The sequence below is a fragment of the Cavia porcellus genome, unplaced genomic scaffold (assembly GCF_034190915.1).
Source record: "Cavia porcellus strain 051 isolate PalLab524CR breed Dunkin Hartley unplaced genomic scaffold, mCavPor4.1 scaffold_3, whole genome shotgun sequence".
NCBI lineage: Eukaryota > Metazoa > Chordata > Mammalia > Rodentia > Caviidae > Cavia > Cavia porcellus.
In genome coordinates, this window is record NW_026947486.1 from 109,725,931 (window position 1) to 109,747,268 (window position 21,338).

Here is a 21,338-nt window from a genome sequence, read left to right on the forward strand (position 1 = left end):
TCACAGTGTAAATATTGTATTGTCTCCCTAGTGCAAGAAATGATAAGAGTACACAAGATACAAAAAACTCAAAGAATATACTAGGATCAGAATCTGCTTAAAGATGAAAAATAATATCTTATGGAAAATGAGGAAAGAGATAAAGGAAGGGAAGAGAAAAATTATCTAAATTTATTTAAACACTTAGGATAGCTAAGATGATTGTGCTACAAGTTGTATAAGTTTTTGGAAAAAAATAGTGAAACTTCGTAGGACTGGAACAATTGTGCATATTATTGTATGGTGATCTGAGGAACTCTTGAAGATCATTAAGTAAAATAATAATCCCAATTATGCTCCTATCACCTTGTATGGTAGGTCTATATTGTCAGTATTTTGGGCACTTGACTATTGTTATTTATTTGTCTTTTTTGTTTCGTGTTTTTCTAGGAATGTGTTTTCTTTTGTTTTGGTTTCCCCTTTAATATAGAAAGGATGAGTATACATGTGGAGACTTATACATGCACAGAACTTCTCCTAAAGTTATTAGAATAAATTATATAATGCATGATGAAATGAACAGCTACTTTGAAGAAAAAGAGACACTATGTTACCCAGTGTCAATTCTGTACTATCGTGCTGTGAAATCCAGTAATACTATTATTCTTTGTTCAGAGTGATTTTAGTCTGTTTCATATTACTTAATTTCAACACGCATGAAAGTATGGACAGCTATTTTGAAGAGAATTAGAGATATTATTGCAGCCATTGTTGATCCCCCTATTGTCTGGTTTGAAGACCTTAAATACCTTCATCATCCTGTTCTGATCAGTTTAATATATTTTGTATGAATTCATTTTGTGTGAAGATATGCACAACTATTTAGAAGAAAGCAAGAGACAATATGATAGACAGTGATGATCTTCTATTGTCTTGTTTTAAAATTTGTGTCTTACATTTTTCCTTCTGATCTGCTTTGTTCTGTTTTGTTATGTTTAATTTTTTTACCCTATTTAAAACAAAATTTAAAAAAGAAGAAAACAAGTTTTGAACAGTAAAACATTAAAAGTAGGATTAACTTTATTTTTATCCCAGAGTCAGCCTGCCTTTATGGTTCCACTGCATTAGAAACTGTTGAATATTAATGATCTTGAAATATGTAAACCTCATAATTCATAGAATATAAATCCTGGATACATTTTACACACAATTCATCTCTCTCAATTAAAAAATTTCCATAAATCATAACAATTTTATGATCTGTTTCATGCTTGCTCCATGTTTAAATGAGAGAAAGGTCTGAAATTACAGGTCGAAACATTTTTGCTTCCATTTATACTTTATAGTTCTCTTTAGAATTCATCAGTTTCCTTTGCATGTAGACATTCTCTGTGGCTTGTTAAATGATCCAATATTTCCATAAATATTGAAGCAATCTGTCCATCTTTGTAGAAACAAGTTACATATTTGTTGTCTTTGACCAAAAAAACAAAATAGCATATATTATGGATTAAGAACTGGTGGTCAACTTGATGCCAGCTGGATTATATCAGTATGGCACTGAGCATAGGTGCTCCACCTGAACAAAGTTGCCAGCATAAATAGAGAGATGGCGAAGGAGAAGGAAGGTGCTAAAGTGTTATTAAGTTGAGGTGTTGAGGCATGGTGGGTTCTCCTACAAGTTGCGGTTTGAGCCATTGGTTCTCCTCTGGAAGCTCTAATCCTCACATTCAGCATTGCTTCCTGGCTTCATAGGGGAAGAAGTGTGCCACTTGATCTCCAAGCTGAACTCATCACTCTGGCTTCCTGGCTTGTACCCAACTGTGCTTGTGGTCAGAGGAGCTCGGGGTCTCCATGTCGCTGAGGATGTCTGTACTGCTTTTCAGGACAGCTCTGGTCTTTGTTATGATATGGTTTCTCGGCTCCAGCATAGAACCCTCATCCCACCTGCACAGCTCCTTCACCCTGCTGACATAGACTTCCTGGATTTCCACCGCTGACCTTTGGGCCTTCCCGGCACGGATCCATAAAACAGACTGGCATGAGTCCTTCTTGTGGGCTCTGGACCTCCAGTTGGACTTGTGGGAGGCACTGTCATGAGCTCTGGGTCTTCATCTGGACTCATGTGGGACATTGCTGTGGGATTTAGATCCTTGACTAAATATTCTATGTTTTTGGTGTTGTGCATACATTTCCTGCAGTTTCTTGTGTTGACTCTGGGTGGCCATCATAAAATAATATTATAAACTCCAGGTCCTGATTCTGATTGTTCTCCACACAACCCCTGACTACAATAGCATACTTCCTGTTTCATATTAAATTTACATTGTTCCTCTTTTCTATTGAATAAACCCTTGAATTATATACAAATCCCCATTCTATTATTGAATCTTTTCTAGATTAATCAGAGAAGTTAGTACTTTAACCATCTACTATTCACAAACTTCCACACAGTCATATTCTTCTCTCTAGTGTAACTTTTCTGAACTCCTGTTTATAAAAATAATTTTATACAGTACTAGATATTCCTTTCATGCATAATTCATTATTATTATTATTATTATTATTATTATTATTATTATTGTTATATGTGCTATTTTACTTATGTGTGTGATTTCTACATCTATTAAATGCTACATAGCTTTTCACTGATCGTATCTAGAGAATTAAAGATGTAACAAAACTCATGTAGCAAATCAAAAACAAAACTGTATTTCTCATCTAATCTTTGAGAATAGAAATCTCAAAGTGCCATTGTTACAATTCTACAAACATCTGTGAATTTAATAAGTGTTGTTTGGTTACAAGAAAACAATGACCGTACAAGTTTTGTCACCTGAACTTTATCCCTATTGTAATTTTACTGTACTAGAGATCTGTTCTGAAGCATGATATATGTGAAATCACTTTCCTGCTGATTTTATTCTAGCAAAATGTCATGGTTTATGCTGGTGGCCCCAAGGCCTCATGCCTTTGCATTATGCATCTGTGATTGATTGTCTAGCACTTGGATTGGAGTGTGAGTGCACCTGGCCTAGGGGTGGGGCCAAGATGTGTTGTAATGGCAGGAAGAAGGTGTGTGTCTCTCTCTTGGAGGTTTCTGCCTTGCTATTTGCAGACACCGTGAACTGTGGCCCTGCCCTGCCACCCTGCCTTGGAGCTGCCTGAGTGTAGACCAAAACCTCCAAAAACTGTAAGAAATAAACTCGTCCTTTCCCAACTTTGGGCATCAGGTATTTTGCCTTAGTGATGAGTAAAAAGTAACTAAGATGGAATTTGGTACAAAGAGTGGGGCCATTTCTGTGACTATAACTGACCATGTTTTTCCAGAGGCTTTGGAAATGGCTTGTGGGTAGAGTTTGGAAAGGTTTGGAAATGTTGCCTGGATGCACAAAGCTGGAGCAGCTTAGGCTATTCTGTACAGGAGATTCTGGTCAGAGCTCAGGAGGCCAAAAGGCTGATAGAAACTCTCATGGTAAAGATCAGGCTTGGGAGGTTTCTTCTGGGAAGAAGGACTGTGTTGGTTGTTGGACTCGCTACGATGTGTGTTATGGCTTGGCAGAAAGTTTGTCTGCATTTTGCTCATGCCCACAGACTTTGCCTGAGACTGAGATTAAGGGCAATGGACTGATTAATCTGTCGAAAGAAATTTCAAGGCAGTCAAATGTTGAGGCTGTGGTATGAGTGTTGTTGGGGGTTTTTAGCCAGCTTTATGTTAAAAATCAAGAGCAAAGAGCCCAGCGGTATAATTTGAAATGCTGTAACTCCAGTAAAGCTGTGGATTGTATAGATAGAGCTGGGACTTTGACGCTGAGGAAAAACAGAGAAATAAGAAAGATGGTGACAGGGCATCCCCTACCCTTTGCAACCTCAAAAATGCAAAAGTGAAAGAATTTGCTCAGAGTAGAAAGCTTCAGAGCACCATGCTCCAAAACGGTGGTAGAGGCCACATCAGGTTACAGAATGACAGCAAAATAGAGAAACATTTCCTCACAATCAGGTAAACAAAGCCCAGTGATCCAGGCACTGGACCCCTACAGCCAAGAGAGAAAAAAGCCTGGCTGCTGCTCCAGCTGGCAGCAAATTTTGGCAGCATCCACATGAGGCTGATTTTAGGTGCAAGGAAAATGTACAAATTCTGAGAGTAAGATGGCTTCCACCTCTATTGCAAAGGGCCTGGGAGGCCAAGCAGTGTGCCCCTGAGAGGGCAATTTATAAAGACGTAAGGGTAAAGCCAAAGTTGCAGTGGAGACCCGAAAATTTTAAGAAAGCCAGAAACATGGGTCATCCAACAAAAGCTGCAAAAAAAGAAAGCAGAGAGGATCTAAGAAAAAAGCTGCTGCAGAGCTAAAATACCTGGAAGTGCCTCTGGGGTGGAATCACCCAAGCCTTTTGGTGCTTACAACCAGATTGCTTCAAATGCTGAACATAAAACTCTAAGACTCAATGTTGGCTCTGCTGGATGTTGCACTCGCTTTGTTTCCAATGCTTTATATTTCCCTGTTTGTAACTTTTAGAATGATAATGTTTATCTTATGCCTTTGCATTTCAAAAATGTTTAACCTTGTTTCATACAGGTTACAGTTAAGAGTTTGACATAGCTATTGGAGGAGACTTAGGACTTGGACTTCTCAGCAATGCTAAAAATGTTAGGACTTTGGCAACTCTTGGATATGGACCAAACGTCTATTGTTTAAAGGGGGCTAGGGGTGGAATGTCATAGTTTATGTCAGTGGCCCCCAAGCCTCATGCTTTTGCATTATGCATTTGTGATTGGTTCATTTAGCCCTTGGATTGTGGTGTGAGTGCACCTGGCGTGGGGTGGAGCCATGATATGATGTAATGGCAAAAAGGAGGCATGTCTCTCTCTCTTGCCTTGATGTTTGCAGCCCCTGTCAACTGTGGCCCAGTGCTGAGTAAAAAGTAACTAAGACACAAAATAACTTCATTGTAAGGGGCTGGGGATTTAGTTCAGTGGCATAAGCACCTGCCTTGCAAGCAGGTGGTCTTGAGTTCGATCCCTGGTACCGATAAAAATAAATAAATAAATAAATAAATAAATAAATAAATATCATTAAAAAATAACTTCATTATACAACTGAACTGAAAGCAAATAGGTGAACAAAAATGCTACTGTATTACATGTCTTTTCATGATACGGTGACTTTTTGTTACTGAAAAATTCCTTATAAATTGAACTGTTATCTTTTTTGAAAGGAAAGGTATGCGTTGAATGTTCATTTCATAATAAACATAAAAAATCTCCATGAATTTTCCAGCCCTCTGTGGTAGGAGCAAGACCTTTTTATTATACAATCAAGGCTATTGCCTTTTTAAAATACATCTCAGCCATGAAAAAAAGATTGCCATTTCTATTTTCTTCTTCTTAAGATGGAATTCAGAGGCTTAAGTACTAAACTGAAAAAAAATTAATGGCTTCTATGTGGCGTGGCATGTGACTCAGTGACAGAGTGTTTGTCTAGTATTATGTTTTATCCCTTAAATGAGGCCCAAAATCTCACAGATTCAGAGTCTGATCAACCTCTAGTGGTACGGGGAGATGGTGGAAAGCCAGTATCTGCAGCCTCATTGGAGGAAATAGGTAATAAATTTTCCTCATTTAAGATGATTTCCAGAGGTATTTGCCAAGGAAATGGAAATCAGACCAATATGTCTAGCATGACTGAGGTTCCAAGTTTGTTTCCCAACATCACACATGCATGTGCACACACACAAAGATTTATGATTTTTATACTTTCCTCCACATCTAATTTGCCAGTAATTTGTTATTAATGACTCAATTTTATAAAGTTTTCTCAAAAAATTTATTTTAAGTAGAATCAATATGGTACACAAACGCATGTTATATCAATTTATATAAGAGTTAAGTAATTCAAATTATGTACATCATTGGTGTAATCAGTGTCTTGGTCCACTATAATTTTGCTATTAAAATAAACTATAACCTTGTTGGATATGAACAACAGAAATTATCTCTCACTCTGCAGGTTGGCGGTCAAGATAAAGTTAGTGACAGGTTCAGCATCCAGAGAGGGTCTGATTTCTGGATGAGAGATTGTGTCTTTATGTAATGGGAAGGGTAAGAGGTCTTGCTGCTCTTTCTTTTATTTTAATAGTACTTATTCATTCATGAAGGCTTTACATTCATGACCTAATTCCCTTTCATATGTCTCATATTCTAGTACCTTCATCTTGGATGATGGGATATGTTGAATAATCGGATATCATCACTAAATTTTGGAGAGATAAATATTCTGGCCAAATCAAGCAGATGCAGAAAAAGATCCAGTTATTTCTTGGAAAATAAACAACTCAGCTATTGGGGGAAGATGTGCCTCATTATCAGGGGATGCACTTGTAGGTGTCAGAGTGTCTTAGCATCTTGAAGGGAAGAAGGAAACTGTCAGTCTATCTGGTGAGGACCTTTCCTGAACTCAACAGCAGTTGGGACAGCTAAAGTGAGAAGATAATGTGGGCATGAAAAAACAAATATGAGACAGGGGAACTTCCCCAGGCAATGTACAAGGATGAGTTTACACACATATATGCATAAACATCCGTTGCTTTACATTTCGAAGATAATCCAATCAAGTGCAATCCCCAAATATCTGCTCTCAGGCATGCTGTGATTTGAAGGAATTAATTCCTGAGAAATAATGTCACTAATGGGTTCCATTTCCAATTTTAACTTGAATTAATTATCTTATGCAATATCAGAAATGCCTCTAAATATATTTTTGCAAAAATCTTACTGAATTTGCACTATATAAGTAGAGTTTAAAAAAAAAATTGACGGCTTAATTTTTCCCCGCTTTTTAATGTCTTTCAAACTCCAGAAACAGAATTGATGAAATGAACACATGATTCAACAAATGTAGGATATGTTGAAGGAAATCTTTCAATATCTGTTTTTTTGGAATAAGAGTTACACTCTCATTTTGCCTACATTATATGCTTTGGAAATGCTTATCAGAATTAAACTCTTTTGATATATTCCCATCATTAAAATATATCTTTAAAATTCCCCATTAGTCAACTTTATCATCCAGTGTGCTAAAAATACACCAATGGAAATTATATTCAATGAGACACTCTCTTGCCAGGAGTCCCTATTTTTAGCAAGCAGGTGACTGTTTTCAAATTAAAGATTGTGTCTGTTACATAAAATGTTCATGCTTTAAAATATTCAGTTATTTTAAAAATGTCATCAATCTTTTCTGAGTGTGAAACCCCAGAGGCATTCTCCCCACTACCAGGAATAAGGAAAGGTCAACATTCTTTTGAGACCACAATGCAAGTTCATACCCATAAGAAAAGGAACTCCTCTCTCACCTGAGTTATATAGCAGTGTGCCACTCATTCTAAATGACCAAAGTAAAAATGCCTAATTTGTGTTTGCTAAATCTAGTTTTTTATCTTGTAGCTCTAGGCTGCTGTCACTTTCTGTCTTGTCTCCTTACTATGGGCATAATTTTCAAAAGAGCTCTCTGTTATTTATTCATTTTTCCTGGAATATATTTTGCCTTTGCTGTGTCATTGGAAAATTTTAAAGTATACAGTGTTGTATTTGTGAATAAGAAAAACAAAGTCCTGCAATAGATTTAATGAGTTTTCATTCTCACTTAACTTTACTTCACTACACCTCAGAGGAGTTTGTGGCAAATGTTGATATCAGCCCATTCTTGAACAAATGATTGGTAAACCTGTACTTTCATTTTTGTTACAATACCTCTCTGTTAAACTTTTAAATTGAATGCCACCTTTATCCTGCAAAATATAATTTCTACTCTATTGTCAGTGTTATCACCAGAGCTGCACAACCCTTGAAATAGAAAGATGGAATAAATTCCTGGTATTGTGCCAATAAAAACACTAATGATGCTTTTTTGTGGGCCAGGAAAATGTTACATTTTCAGGTTTGTGTGTGTTTGTGTTTGTGTTCATGCATATGCATACATACACACATATTTTTTCCTTTATGGGAGATACACATATATGATGTTTCACTTTCAAATTGTATTTAAAACGTCAAGTATCCTTCCTGCAGTATTTATTTAAAGTCACCTGCTTAAAAGCAAATTTTTCTTGAGATACAGAAACCCTTATATTATTATAGAAATGACATTTATAAGACAGCCTCATTACCTGTCCTTTCTGCAATATTGCTGGTAATTGAAGAGACTGCCTTATTTTTGGTTACCTGAGATTTCAAACAATTTGCACATATTTAACTGTGGGAGGTAATTGGCGGGTTTGATTATTGCAACCGTCACGACTGAGAAACACAAAACTGTACTTGCTTTTCAAATAAGTTAAGCTGACTTTTACTTGACCTTAATATCAAATCTTTGTATGAGCATGTTTATACATCAATTGGCAAAAAGGAGAGCAATTACTCTTTCCAAATATTTATCAGTTTTAAATACGGCTAAATTCTTAATAGCATAACTTCATTGTGGACCATGACTATATGAAATACAAAAATGTATAAAACAAAAATCCTAAGTGAACCCATGAGTGTCACCTGAGTCAAGAAATAGAATATTAACCATTTTCAATTCACATAATGTTCATCCGTTCTATATATAAAAACATGTGCAACCAAAGAACAAAATAAAAGAAATTTTAGGAAATCTAGAGAAAGATATTTTACAAAAACAAGACTGAGAGAGGGAGGAGAAAAGGAGGAAAGAGTAAAGGGAAGAGAAGAATTAAAATAGGTACAAGAACCAACTGCCTGTGAAGAATTTAATCATTATATATTTAATAAATATCAAGGCAAATATTTTATTCAAAAAATGCATGCATCCTTGAAATGCACAAATGGATTATACTACCTGTACTTGTGTTTTGAATTAATGGCATCAATGCAATTATACTATTAAATACACAAAAGGTCTTATTTACATTTTTTATTTACCATGACAGAAGATTAAGCCCTCTAGTCTATGTACCTATAGAACATTTATTTTCTTTGTTCTATGGCAACACATTGTGTGTATATAGTTAGTCCATGTTAATGTTTGTAAATATCTGTGTTGTTTCCCAGCATGCAACTATTAAAATCAACACTGATAAAAATATTCTTACACATGTGCTCTAATGTGTATATGTATTAGATTGTCTGAGTTCTATATCTAGGAATAGAATTTTTGATAATATATTTGGATCATCATCTAAACTGGTTGATCAGATTTAAGTTCCTACCAATATCATATGAGATTTGCTTTGCTTCATATCCCAGATAATTTTGTAGAATTGTTTTCACCTTTGAATATAGAAAGTATATTTAGTCATTTAATTTTAATACTTGAATTAAGGATGTAGCAATCTATTGCTGTGCTTATTATCGTCTTAAATATCCTTGTTTGTAAAGTTTCCACTCTGTTTTTTAAATATTTTCCTATAAGATTTATTTTTATTATGGATGCAACTTTTCAAAAAGTGTTTTGTGAAGAACAAAAATCACAGAGCAGTGAACAGCAGAACACTCAACCTCTCTGAGACCTGGAATCCAAGTCCCTGGAAAATAATATCTTGGCAAAGAGCAGGAAAATAGATTGCCAGGAATCAGAAAGAAACTGACAGGAAAATTAGAAACCACACAAAAGTTCACCAAATTGACTAAAATGAAGAGAAATAAAACAAAGATGTCTGGAAGGGGACCCTGCCTTCCGGGAAGGACAGTCTGTCTCAGCCGAGGCAAGGAGGTACAAGGAAAAATGACAGACAGGTCTTGCAGCACTGGCCAACAGAGCAGGCCAAACCTCTTGTGAACTGCAAAGGCAGCAGGGAGTTTTGGTCCAACAGGACTCCTTCCACATGGCAGATACCAGCTGCAGAGGGAGCCCAATGAAGTGCCTGCCTTCCTGCCAGAGAGTGCCTTAGGACTGACTGCTTAAGATTGGGACTGAAAACAGCTAAAATACAACTTCATTTCTATGAGCACAACGTAACCCTGCCAACATGACTGTGTGAGAGAGTGTCATAGGAGACAGTTGTGGACAGGAGTGGGCTAACAAGACATAGAGACCTAGAAAAGTTTAAGCTCAGGGTGAGAAGAATAAAGGCCATTCCCTCCAGGTGGAAAACCAGATCTAGCTTGCGCTTTGCTCAGAAACAGCTGAGTCCCAAGGTGCTGACATTAAGTACATCAGGATACTAAGTGCTTTCCCTTCTGCCTACATACAGCACAGCTAAGAGGTCTGATTGCTTTCTCCATCCATAAGTGTAAGCGAGGACATTCGTCAGCATGGACAGTTGCCACGGAAAGGGGTAAATAAGCCAAGTATTCTGTGTAAAAGGAGGGCACGTCCCAAACCAGCATCCTGTAAAGCTAGGCAGACAGAACCATGACTTGCTGAACTACGAAACTGAAGACAGTTGAAAGAAAAAACATTCATTTGAAACTACAGGCAATTTTTTTCTTCTTTTGGATACAGTTTTTTCTTATTCTTTTATCTTTCTTCTATATGAGTTTTGAGGGGATTGGACAATTATCTTTTATGCTTCACTGCTTTCTTTTTCATTTCTTTTTATTGCTCTCATTTTTTTTACTTTCCCTACAGTTGTTCTTTCATATTCATTTTTGTTTTCTTCCTCTTTTTGTAATATAGTTAATATCTGTCTAATCCTTGACAGGATCCTTTATCTCATTTTTCTCTCTTCTTTCTCATCTTACATTACTTAGCTCTTTTCCAATTTTGTTTCATTCTTTTTCCCATTTTCCACTCTACTTTCTTGTATAGCTAGTAAACTTTACTAATACTTAGATAATACTTTGTTATTACTTTTGGATACATTAATATTATTGTTATGCATATAGTTGTCATATTTAGTTGATACAGACTCTGTGTCAGTATGTGTCTTGTCTAGGTGTTCATACTATGATTGAATATTACTTTTGAATGATTAAAGGTGGTGCATTATTGGTTCTTCTGGGATATCAATAACCAGCTTAATATTATTGTTGCTAATTTACTTGCTATAACCAGGGTAGCATAATTATTGTTATCAATAGATTTTCCCTGTATGCCATTGCCTGGAATATCTTTGCATCTTTAACAATACTCTAGTAGAATTTTCCAGAAAAACAGATGCAGGGCAAATTAAACTGCATCTTCCCCTGCCAAATTAATGGAAGTGGTCAGATATTATGTCAGAAGCAATACCTATTGTTACTCATGCCCAGAATGCATCACTGAAAAGCAAACACTGACTGTAGAGATTTCCATACTAGCAAAAATACCTTCCCACTCTACTACACTTGATCTTAGCCAAAAGGCTGAGAAGCAATACCCAGAAACCTCAACCCAAACAAAATAAAGGAGTACACAAAAACACTAGATACACAAGAAAACAAGGCAACAAAATGTGTTCAAAAATTTCCTAGCTACCCAAGTCAAGCCATGGGGAATTGAGCAGGAGTAAATTGAAAGTCATACAGCTGAGTTAATTGAAATAATAATAGATGAGAGTATACAACAGATTGTTAAGGTTCTTGGATAGCTTAAAAAAGAAAAAAAAATGTGACATAAACGTAATAAAACCAGCAGGCAACGTACAGAATACTAAAAAAAAGCTAGGTGAGCTGAAGAAAATGGGGAAAAATTATTGACCAGCTTATCAATGAATCTCAGTCCATAAAAATATTCTAACTAGAAATCTAGGAGATTAAAATTATACTGAAATGAGTGGAAGCTGATACAACCAATATTAGAACAAAGTTTAAGAATGAAGAGAGAAGGCTGGTGCCTGAGAATAAAAATTCTTCACAAATGTAGTTAAAAAAGAGAGAAAGATACCATAAAACAGATTCAGTAGCTGCTTGATAATATGAGGAAAATTAATGTAACATTAAATAAAATGAGTGGGAAATCACAATACAAATGTCACAAATACTTGTTAAACAAAAGCAGATTTTTTTTCAATATAGAGAAAGCATTGCATTAAACATACTGTTGAATGATTGATTCATGAGCACAAAGAACTTCCTCAAGGCACATGAGAGAAAAAATCTCAGAAGTCCAGCATGCGAGGGGCTGGGGATTTAGCTCAGCAGCATGAGTGCCTGCCTTGCAAGTGAGTTCGATCCCTGGCATCGATAAAAAGGAAAAAGACCAAAAAAAAAAAAAAGTCCAGCATGGGCACAGAATCTAAAAACTGTAAAAATGATGAATCACTTACACAGCTAAAACCGGTAGAATTATAGCAGACTTCTGAACACAAACTATGAAGACCAGGAAAGTTTGATGTGAAGCATGTGAAGTCCTAAAAGAAAACAACTGACAACCCAGAGTTGTATATCTTGAAAAATGACCTTTCATGATTGGGGAAGAAATAAAATTATTTTCATGACAAGAAGTGCCTAAGAAATCCATGACCACCACATCAACACTATAAAAATTAGCAAGTATATTCTAGAAAGAGACATTAAGGTAAATCACGTAAAATTGTCTAAAAAAATGAATACACTATGCAGGGTGAGGGATTAAAAGGGGGAAAAGAGAATCAGAAAGTGAAAAGTAATTCAATTAGTGGAATTAGTCAATATCTATCAATGATAACTCTCAGTAATAATGGTCTCAGTTTCCCAATCAAAATACAGATTGGACCAAGAAACAAAATTCAACAATATGCTGTACAAAATAAAAATATTAAATCTAAAATTTCACACAGTAATAACCAAAGGACAGAAAATAACATTCTATATAAAATGAACATAGGAAAAATATAAAAACAGGAATAGCTACCCTAATTTCAGTGAAAGAGGAATTCAAGCCAAAATTGAGTAGAAGCGATCAAAAAGATTGCATTTTTCTTTATTTTAATGAGATAAAAAACACAGAAATAAAAACAAAAAAACAAGAGAAAAACAACACCAAAAAATCCAAAACAATAGCAATATAGTCTTTTAAGTTAAGATGGTAGGAACTTAACAATGGTTGTTACGTTGCATATTATTATCTTCTAAAGAGTTGCTTAGATTACCAAATATAGACATATAGAATGATCACATATTATAATTTTTAACTGTTGTTTTGCAAGAACTTATAGAATTAGTATAATCATCATAGCTGTCTTATGTGAAAAAAATACATACACACACACACAAATTTATACCTTTTCCTTTTCTCTTCCTTCTTTTCTCTTTTTGCTTATCCCAGCTATTTTCCCCTTTTAGCCCTTTCTTACTCTTTCACAGTATCTACTGTAGATCTTGGATCATATTTACTCGTACAGTTTCTTATGCCAGGGAGACAATGCAATATTTATACATGTGAGTCTGATTTATCTCACTTATGAGTATGGTCTCAAGTCTCATCAATTTACCTATATAACCTTGAATGTGATCAGAAGAATACATGTTGGTAAGGAAACAATTCAACAGGAACAGATAACATCTATAAATATATATGTGCCAAATACGGGCACATAGAATGGCATAAAATAAACAGTATGAACATAAAGGAACAGCTACACACCAACATAGTTAAGTGCAGGAAATTAACACATGGCTGTCACAAATAGATCAGATACACAAAAAACTTAACAAAGAAATGTCAGAGTTGAACCAGACTTATAAACGCTTTATATAACATAAAGTGTTCTGAAAACAGAATACACGTTTATTCTTCTCACCAGCATATTAGACTTTCTCCAAAATAGACAACATGCTGGCCCACAAAGTACACCTAAGTAAATGCAGAAAATTCAGAATTATCTCATGCATGGTAAGCCAGAACTCAGTATCAAAGGACAACACAGAAGTCATTAAAGGCATGAAAATAAATGATGCCTTGTTGAATAATCAGTGGTTGTCTTAGTTAATTTCTTACTGTTGAGACAAATTACCCGGCATATACACATTAAAGGAAGAGTGGTTTAGTCTATAGTTAGTGGCTTCCCAGTTAGGGTGGCACTGCAGACAAAAAAACCAAAGGATCAAGGGAGGAGGCAACATATCTATGTCCCCCAGGCTATGCCTATAGTGACCCATCTCCTGCCACTATGCTCCTCTTCCCAGCATCACACTCTGCTACAAACTCATCAATGAATGAATCCAGTGATGAGTCACACAATTACATTCTAGTCCCCTCCCAGAAGTCCCAGCTATAAGCATAAGACTTCAAGGAACACTTTTATATATAAACCCTAAGAATGGGTTATAAAATAAATCAAAGATGTTAGTTCTTCAAACCATCATGCCAGACCTATGGGATACAATGAGAAAAGTCATAAAGTAGAAATTTATGGCTCAGATCACATCAGAAAAAGAGAGCAAGTCCAAATTTATAGCAGAATGATGCCCCAGAATTTTTTTTTAAATCCTAATCCAAAGCTAGTGCAAGGAAGATAGGAACCATAAACTAATGAAATTGTTACTAAAAACATACACATACTGTCAGCGAATCAAAAAGCTGGTTCTTAATTCCAGCACTTCAGCAGGCTGGGACAGGAAGATTGCACATTCAAGCCTAACTTGGGCTATTTAGAGACTTAGTAAGACCCTGATGCAAAAAAAAAAAAAAAAAAAAAAAAAAAGAAGAAGAAGAAAAGAAAAGAGCTGGGAAGGTAGCTCAGTGTAAAAGCCCTGGTTTCAGTTCCTAGTACCACAAAAGCAAACAGACAGAAGGGGTGAACAGCTAGTTAGGTGAGACATTGCTGAAAAGGATAAGTAAATGACCATTGCATGTGACATCATGAAGGAGGAGTAGAAGGAAAAATAGGCCTGTTGGATTGGATTAAAATAGAGGTATTGCTGTGTGTTTATTAACAAAAAAGAACATGCTGAGAAGTGGTATGGTAATTGCCAACTACGCGTGATATTCTGGGTTCAAGCCCCAGTACCACAAATAAATAAATAAATAAGTAAGTAAGTAAGTAAATAAATAAATAAATAAATAAAAGCTTGGGGGTGGTGACACCTGCTACTCTGGATGCTGAGACAGGAGGATTGCAATTTCAAGGCCAGCCTGGACAACTTTATGGGACACTGTTTAAAAATAAAAATAAAAAAGGAACTTGGGATGTAACTCAGGACTCCTAAATTGACTCTGAATTTTTTTTTTTTTTTTTTTGCTTTTTTTTCTGGTACCGTGGATGCCCCAACTCTATGAACTTTTCAAGGGAAAAAAATAAAAAATAACAAGAAAACAGTTTCACAGCAGGTTAGTAAGAGTTACAAACATTAATAAATTGCACATTATTCTCTTAGCAGTAATTATTCAGAGTAGAACTCATAAACATGATAGTTTGTCCAAACAACATTTACACAACCTTTATTTTCAGTAAACTAGGACAAACCAGCTGTGTAAATATCTTAACTATACAGTAAACAAGTATATTTTCTCCTTTCCTTTTCTTTGTTTCTTCTTAATTTTTCTTTCTTTCTTTCTTTCTTTCTTTTTTTTTTTTTTTTGAAAGGACATCTTTTAGACTGTCCTCAAACTCACAAAAATTCTCCTGCCTCAGCCTCCCAGGTCCTGGGATTACAGGTGTGTCCTACCAAGCCCAGCCTGCTACCCCTTTCGTTGAAATGCTTTTTCTCCTTTCTTAATATATATTTCCTGAACACACTTTCTCATTCCATTTAAATCTTCATCTCTGTTCAGATATTCAATTATTGTCTCAGTGGAATCTCTGGTTATGGTAGTCAGGGCTAGATGGAGCCCCTCCTCTCTCCTGCTGGGTCTGCAAATTATCAGGTCCTGACCTAGAGCCCTAATATCCCAAGCGAGTGGACAGCAAAGGCTTAAGTAAAATGAGACAAGTGATATGAATTTAGGGCTCCAAGAGGGTCAAAACGCATTAGCTGTGTTTAAGAAACTGAGGGCTAAAACAAAGACTTCTCTGGACAGCTCGTGTTTATTAGGTCCAAGACAAAGGGCAGGGAAACTGAGGAAAGCACAAGCAATGAGCAAGACCATGGGAACCACTTCAAGGTTGTCTCCAAGTCATGAATTATGTCAATTTAGTAGTACTGTCTTATCATGAAGACGTGGTAGGAATTAGACTGCAGGAGTGAGATTCCTGCAGCTGTAGCCTCTATTTACTTAATTAGTGCTGGAGCCAAGGTGTCCTCAGCTGTGGCCTTATCTTGCCCTTCGAGGTATCTCTGGCCTCACAGGCCACTGCAGGCCTCAGCCAGGATGAATGATTCACAGAGGTTCACTTACTATGAATCAGCTCCTATCACCAGGCAAGGGGCCAAGGCCTAGGGCAGACTCACAGATAAACATGGAAAGCCAATTAGTTAAATTTAAATCCTTCTCAGAGCCACTTTGAAGTGGTCTCCAACATGCAATCAATGTCTAAAGTTTTTTTTTTTTTTTAACATTAATAATATAATAACAATGTTAAAAGGACTGAATATTTACATTTGTTCTTTGAATCAGCTTGAATATATCATAAACTCAATGATGAAATACCTATTTCATCCAAATTTCCTTTTCTTCCCTTCTCTCAATCCCTTTCTTCTGTCCTTTGTTTTTTTTCCTTATTCTTTCGTTTTTTCCATGCAAGGTGATCATGATATAATTTACATTTTTCATATCTGAAAAACATCTAGTGGCATTACCTTTTTAAAATTATAGTTATGATTAAGGGTGTTTTTGGCTTTATTTTGTTCTGTTTTGACAAGACCAACCAAATACTTATCATTAACATTTTCAGAAAATTGTTTTCTGGAATCATTGATGCTATAGTTTGTTTTTATTTCTCTAATTCCTTATCTTTAGTTTTCTACTCTAATTTTTATGATATTTTTCTAAATTCAACAGGATGCTAAAAATGTCTATGCACATTTTATTATAACATAAAAATTAAAGGCTATAATTATTGTATACTGTAAATACGTACTAGTTAAAACAAAAATTTGAAAAAATCTTTGCCAGTTAATCTTGATTGTCAATTTTAGTGAATTAAGAAAAACTTGGAGAAGTGATTGTATTTCAAGGGTTACTGTTACAGTTAAACTGTATCCTCAATATAATTGGCTTCTCAGTATTTAAGGGGATTAGTAAAGCACGCTTCTGGGTGTGTCTGGCTGGTCCCTAGAGACATGATGATGTTTTGGACTCTCTTTTCTGGTGGCCATGAATTGTTCAGATTTGCTTCACCATACTTTCTGCTATGATGACTATGGAGTAAATCTTACAAAACTATGAGATGAATTAAACCTCTCCTTCTATGAGTTGTGGATATAGGGTACTGCATTCCAGAAATGATAAAGATGGTTGTATAGGAAACTAGAAATACTCATAGGAGTTGAATCATTATTGTGATTGCACCTGATCGTGTGGCTCAGGAACCTTTGGGACTGGTTTATAGGGGAAACTTGGAAAGCATCTTAGTTGCTGTCACATCCCTGAGACACAATACTTGATGCCCACAGTTCTAAAGGGGACAGGATTATTTTGATTCTCACTATGATATGTAGATATTTAAATCCATAGTCAGCTGGCTCTGATGCTGGATGACATGGCAGAGGAACTTGCTCAAAGCATGATAGCCAGGAAGCAAGGAGACATCAACTGAGGAGGAGAGGAGATATACCATTCCAGGCCACACTCCCAGTGATCCAACTCTTCCATCCAGGCTTCCCTTCTCAACATCACATTTAGCTATAAACTCAGTAGTGAACTAGTCTATTCACAATCATCACATCACTGTGATAAACTCACTTCCAAAAATACAACCTATGACTGCACGAAGCTTTGTAGAACATCTAGATATAATCCATAACAGAAAGATTGGAAGATGTGATCTAAAAAAGCCTTTAAATGCTGTGAAAAAAAGTGCTTGATGTATGTGTCTTGTGGCAGATCAGAACAACAAGAGGAAAGTAAACAGTTAAGTCAAGGCTCAGAAGGTTTTGGTTGGAAACAAGCATTACACTGATTTTTGGACTGGAGGTCATGGGTGCTACATTTTTCTCATATCCTGAGATTTCCAAGACACTCATATAAAGGTGGTGGGCCACTTAATCCAGCAAAGGAAATTTCAATGCAATTTAATATTCAGGCTGTGACATGAGTACTGCTGGCTACTTTTAGCCAGATTTATATTTATAGTGAGACTCAAGAACAAACAGCAGAGAAAGCAAAAGATTTGGAAAACTTAAGCTTTGGCTCAAAGTAAACGATGTATACAATTTAGAACAAGATATGTGGTTAGTACTGAGGAATATTTCAAATAAAGCATGCACTTTGTACAAGGTCAAGAAGAAAGACTTCTTAAGAGCATTTTGGAAGTTAGTAAATACTTATCTATCACTGATTCAGGGTGCGAAAGTGTGAACTTTTTTGTGTGTGGAAAAGAGTCCCTGGCATTATTGGTTAAGAAGGACTTCCTCAGGCATCTGTTTCCTGAGTTGTTCCATGGTATTCAGCCATGAAGACAACCAGTGACTGCTAAGTCATGGTCCAAGGAAACCCACCTACTCAATGAATGGATGCAGACCTTTGTGTACTCCACATTATGCTGGTTTTACAGGTTGCAGAATGCAGGAGTTGTGGAGTCATGAAAGCTTCCACCTAGATGTTAAAAGAAGACCTTAAATGGCAGGACATACATATGACAAGGTTTTTGTCCCTGTGATGATCCTCTGAAAGAATAGTACATGAATCTCTTCAAGTGAGGTTGACTGGACATTCCAAAAATTTAGAGATCTTAGGAACATGGAACATTTATCGAGTGAACTTGAAGCAGAATCAACCCAAGTTTAAAAATCTGATTTGGTTACACGTGTAAAGCTATGCAAAGAGGCTTTCCAAACCCTTTTGAATCCATGTGTTACTATCAAGTGCCTAAGATGCCAGACATGGAGCCATGGGACTTAATATTGATCTTAATGTGTTTCATATTTGCTTTGACCCAATTCTTTTCTGTTATTCTGTTCCTCCATTTTGGAATAGGACTTCTTACCCTGTGTAATTATATTTTAAGATTATGCAACCTGTTTTAATAATTTTTTTCTGAGGCTAACAGATAAAAGTTATTGCTGTGTCTCAGAGAATAAGTTGGACTTGCAATTTTGAGCAATGCAAAAACTGTTGAGACTTTGGAGAAGTTACTATATTTTTTGTTGTATGTGGAATGTGTCTATCGTAGGTTACAGAACAATACATTTGTTATTGTATTTATTTGGTCATTAAGTATGACTTGAGGAGATGCCATTAGGTATCAGTTTGATATGGTATATAATTGTGTCAGATAATTTTGATCATCAACTTGAATAGTGCTCAGCCATACAATGGATGTGATTGGATTGTGAAGGCAATAATCCCATCAATGGTTTAACGTATGTCTGAATTCAAATCATAAAATATTCTTGGGAACAGGGGCCCCATTTGAATGTGAAACAATGAACATCATCCTTCCATGATACATGCTGTGATGTATTTTCCTTGGAGCCAATCCACCATCTCCTGAAGCCTCTAAAGTCGTGAATCTAGATAAATCTGTTCTGTTTAACTCGTGTTGGTTGAGCGTTTTGACCCACCAATGGGAAATCTGAACAATAAAAGTATTGGTTGAGTTTTTATTAAAATTATTCCTAAACAGTTTGTGAATGTTGCAGAAGTCCAAATGAAAATGGGTTTATATAATTTCTTTCTTCTGCCTTTATTGCTAGAATGTATGAACATAACTGATAATTGATTTTAAGGCTGATTTTGTAACCTGAGGTCCAGCTAAGTATTGGTTTCATATTTTATTTATTGGGCACACTTTTTAGTAGTTTTAAAATATATACAATCCTTCCATGTAAGAACTATTTTCTTCTTTCTTTCGGATATGCATTTTGATTTTGTTTCTTTGCTAACAATTTCTCAAATTGCCTAAGTTCTTCAAAATAAAATTTTATGGATGGCATTAGAACAAGCATTCAAATGCTACTACTGAAAATAGAGGGATATATTCAATATACTCTACAGTTTTTAATAGATAAAAGTAAGCCCATTGCTAAAGTCCCATTCTACCTCTATTTTGATGAGTGGCGTTTTTAGTGTTTATTGCATTAAAATAGTTGTTTTTGTTTGGTATCACATATTGTTTTTTAATTTTTTTTTATTTTAAAGAGGGTAAAATTAAACAGAACAAAACAGATCATAAGGAAACAATTTTAGGAAACATGGATTTCAGAGCAGGATGACTGGAGATCTTCACTATCTATCATAATATGCCTTGTTTTCTTCCAAATAGTTATCCACATCTTCACACACAGTGAATACATACTAAACATTATAGTACTAAAATAATCAGAACAGGATGAGGAAGGCTTTTTAGGTCTTCAAGACCAGGCATAGGGAAGTCAACAATGGCTGCCATAATGTCTCTCATTCTCTTCGAAATAGCTGTCCGTATCTTTTCATATGTTGAAATTAAACATGAGGCTAGACTAATATCACTCTTAACAGTGAATAATAGTATTGATTGATTTTATATCATAATGATACATAATTAGCATTGATATCTTAGTGTTTCTTCCTCCTCAGAATATCTGTTCATTACATCTTGCACTATATAATCTGTTCCCATAAACTGTTTAGAAATTCTACACATGTGTGAATTTCTACATGTATAGTTATCCTTTCTGTACTATAGGGAAAAACAGATCAAAAGAAGACAGCAAAACAAATTCCTAGGAAAAAATGAAACAAACTAGGTGATCTACAGTAGTTACTATGCTGTCTCTTGCTATTTTCAATAGAATGGTCTACATCACCTGACATAACATAATTGAACATACCATTACATAGCAATTTTAATAAAAACACAACATTGGAGGGGACATTGTGGGGCTTCAAAAACAGTTAATAATCAAACTGTAAAGGGTATCTTATTACATCTTGTCATCTTCAGAGTAGTTGCCTCTACTATTAGACTTGATAATATCAAGCATACCAAATTCAAATAAAATCAATCAAGACAAAACATTGGTCTAACAAACCAGATTCAAATAAGATCAGTCATAGTAAGACAATGTAAGTAATACAGGGCTTCAGTTTAAGTTAATGGGAAATTAAGGATAGTTACTGTAGTATAGCCTGCTATTTTGGGGATAGTTGTCTGTGCCCTCAAATCTAATATGAGTAGACAGACTAGAACAAAATAAAATAAAACCAAACAGAGCGATAAGACTAATGTGGTTTTAAAATCCTGATACACTATTAACAATGTCCTCTACCTTCCTTTTTTATACAGTTCCTCCTCCTTTCCCTTTCTCAGGGTGCTTTGTATATTTTGGGTCCCACTAACACCTTTAGTTTTTAGATTAGGGGGGCAACCTGTTACATATCTAAGTGATGCTAAACATTTTTACCTCTAAGCTTGAT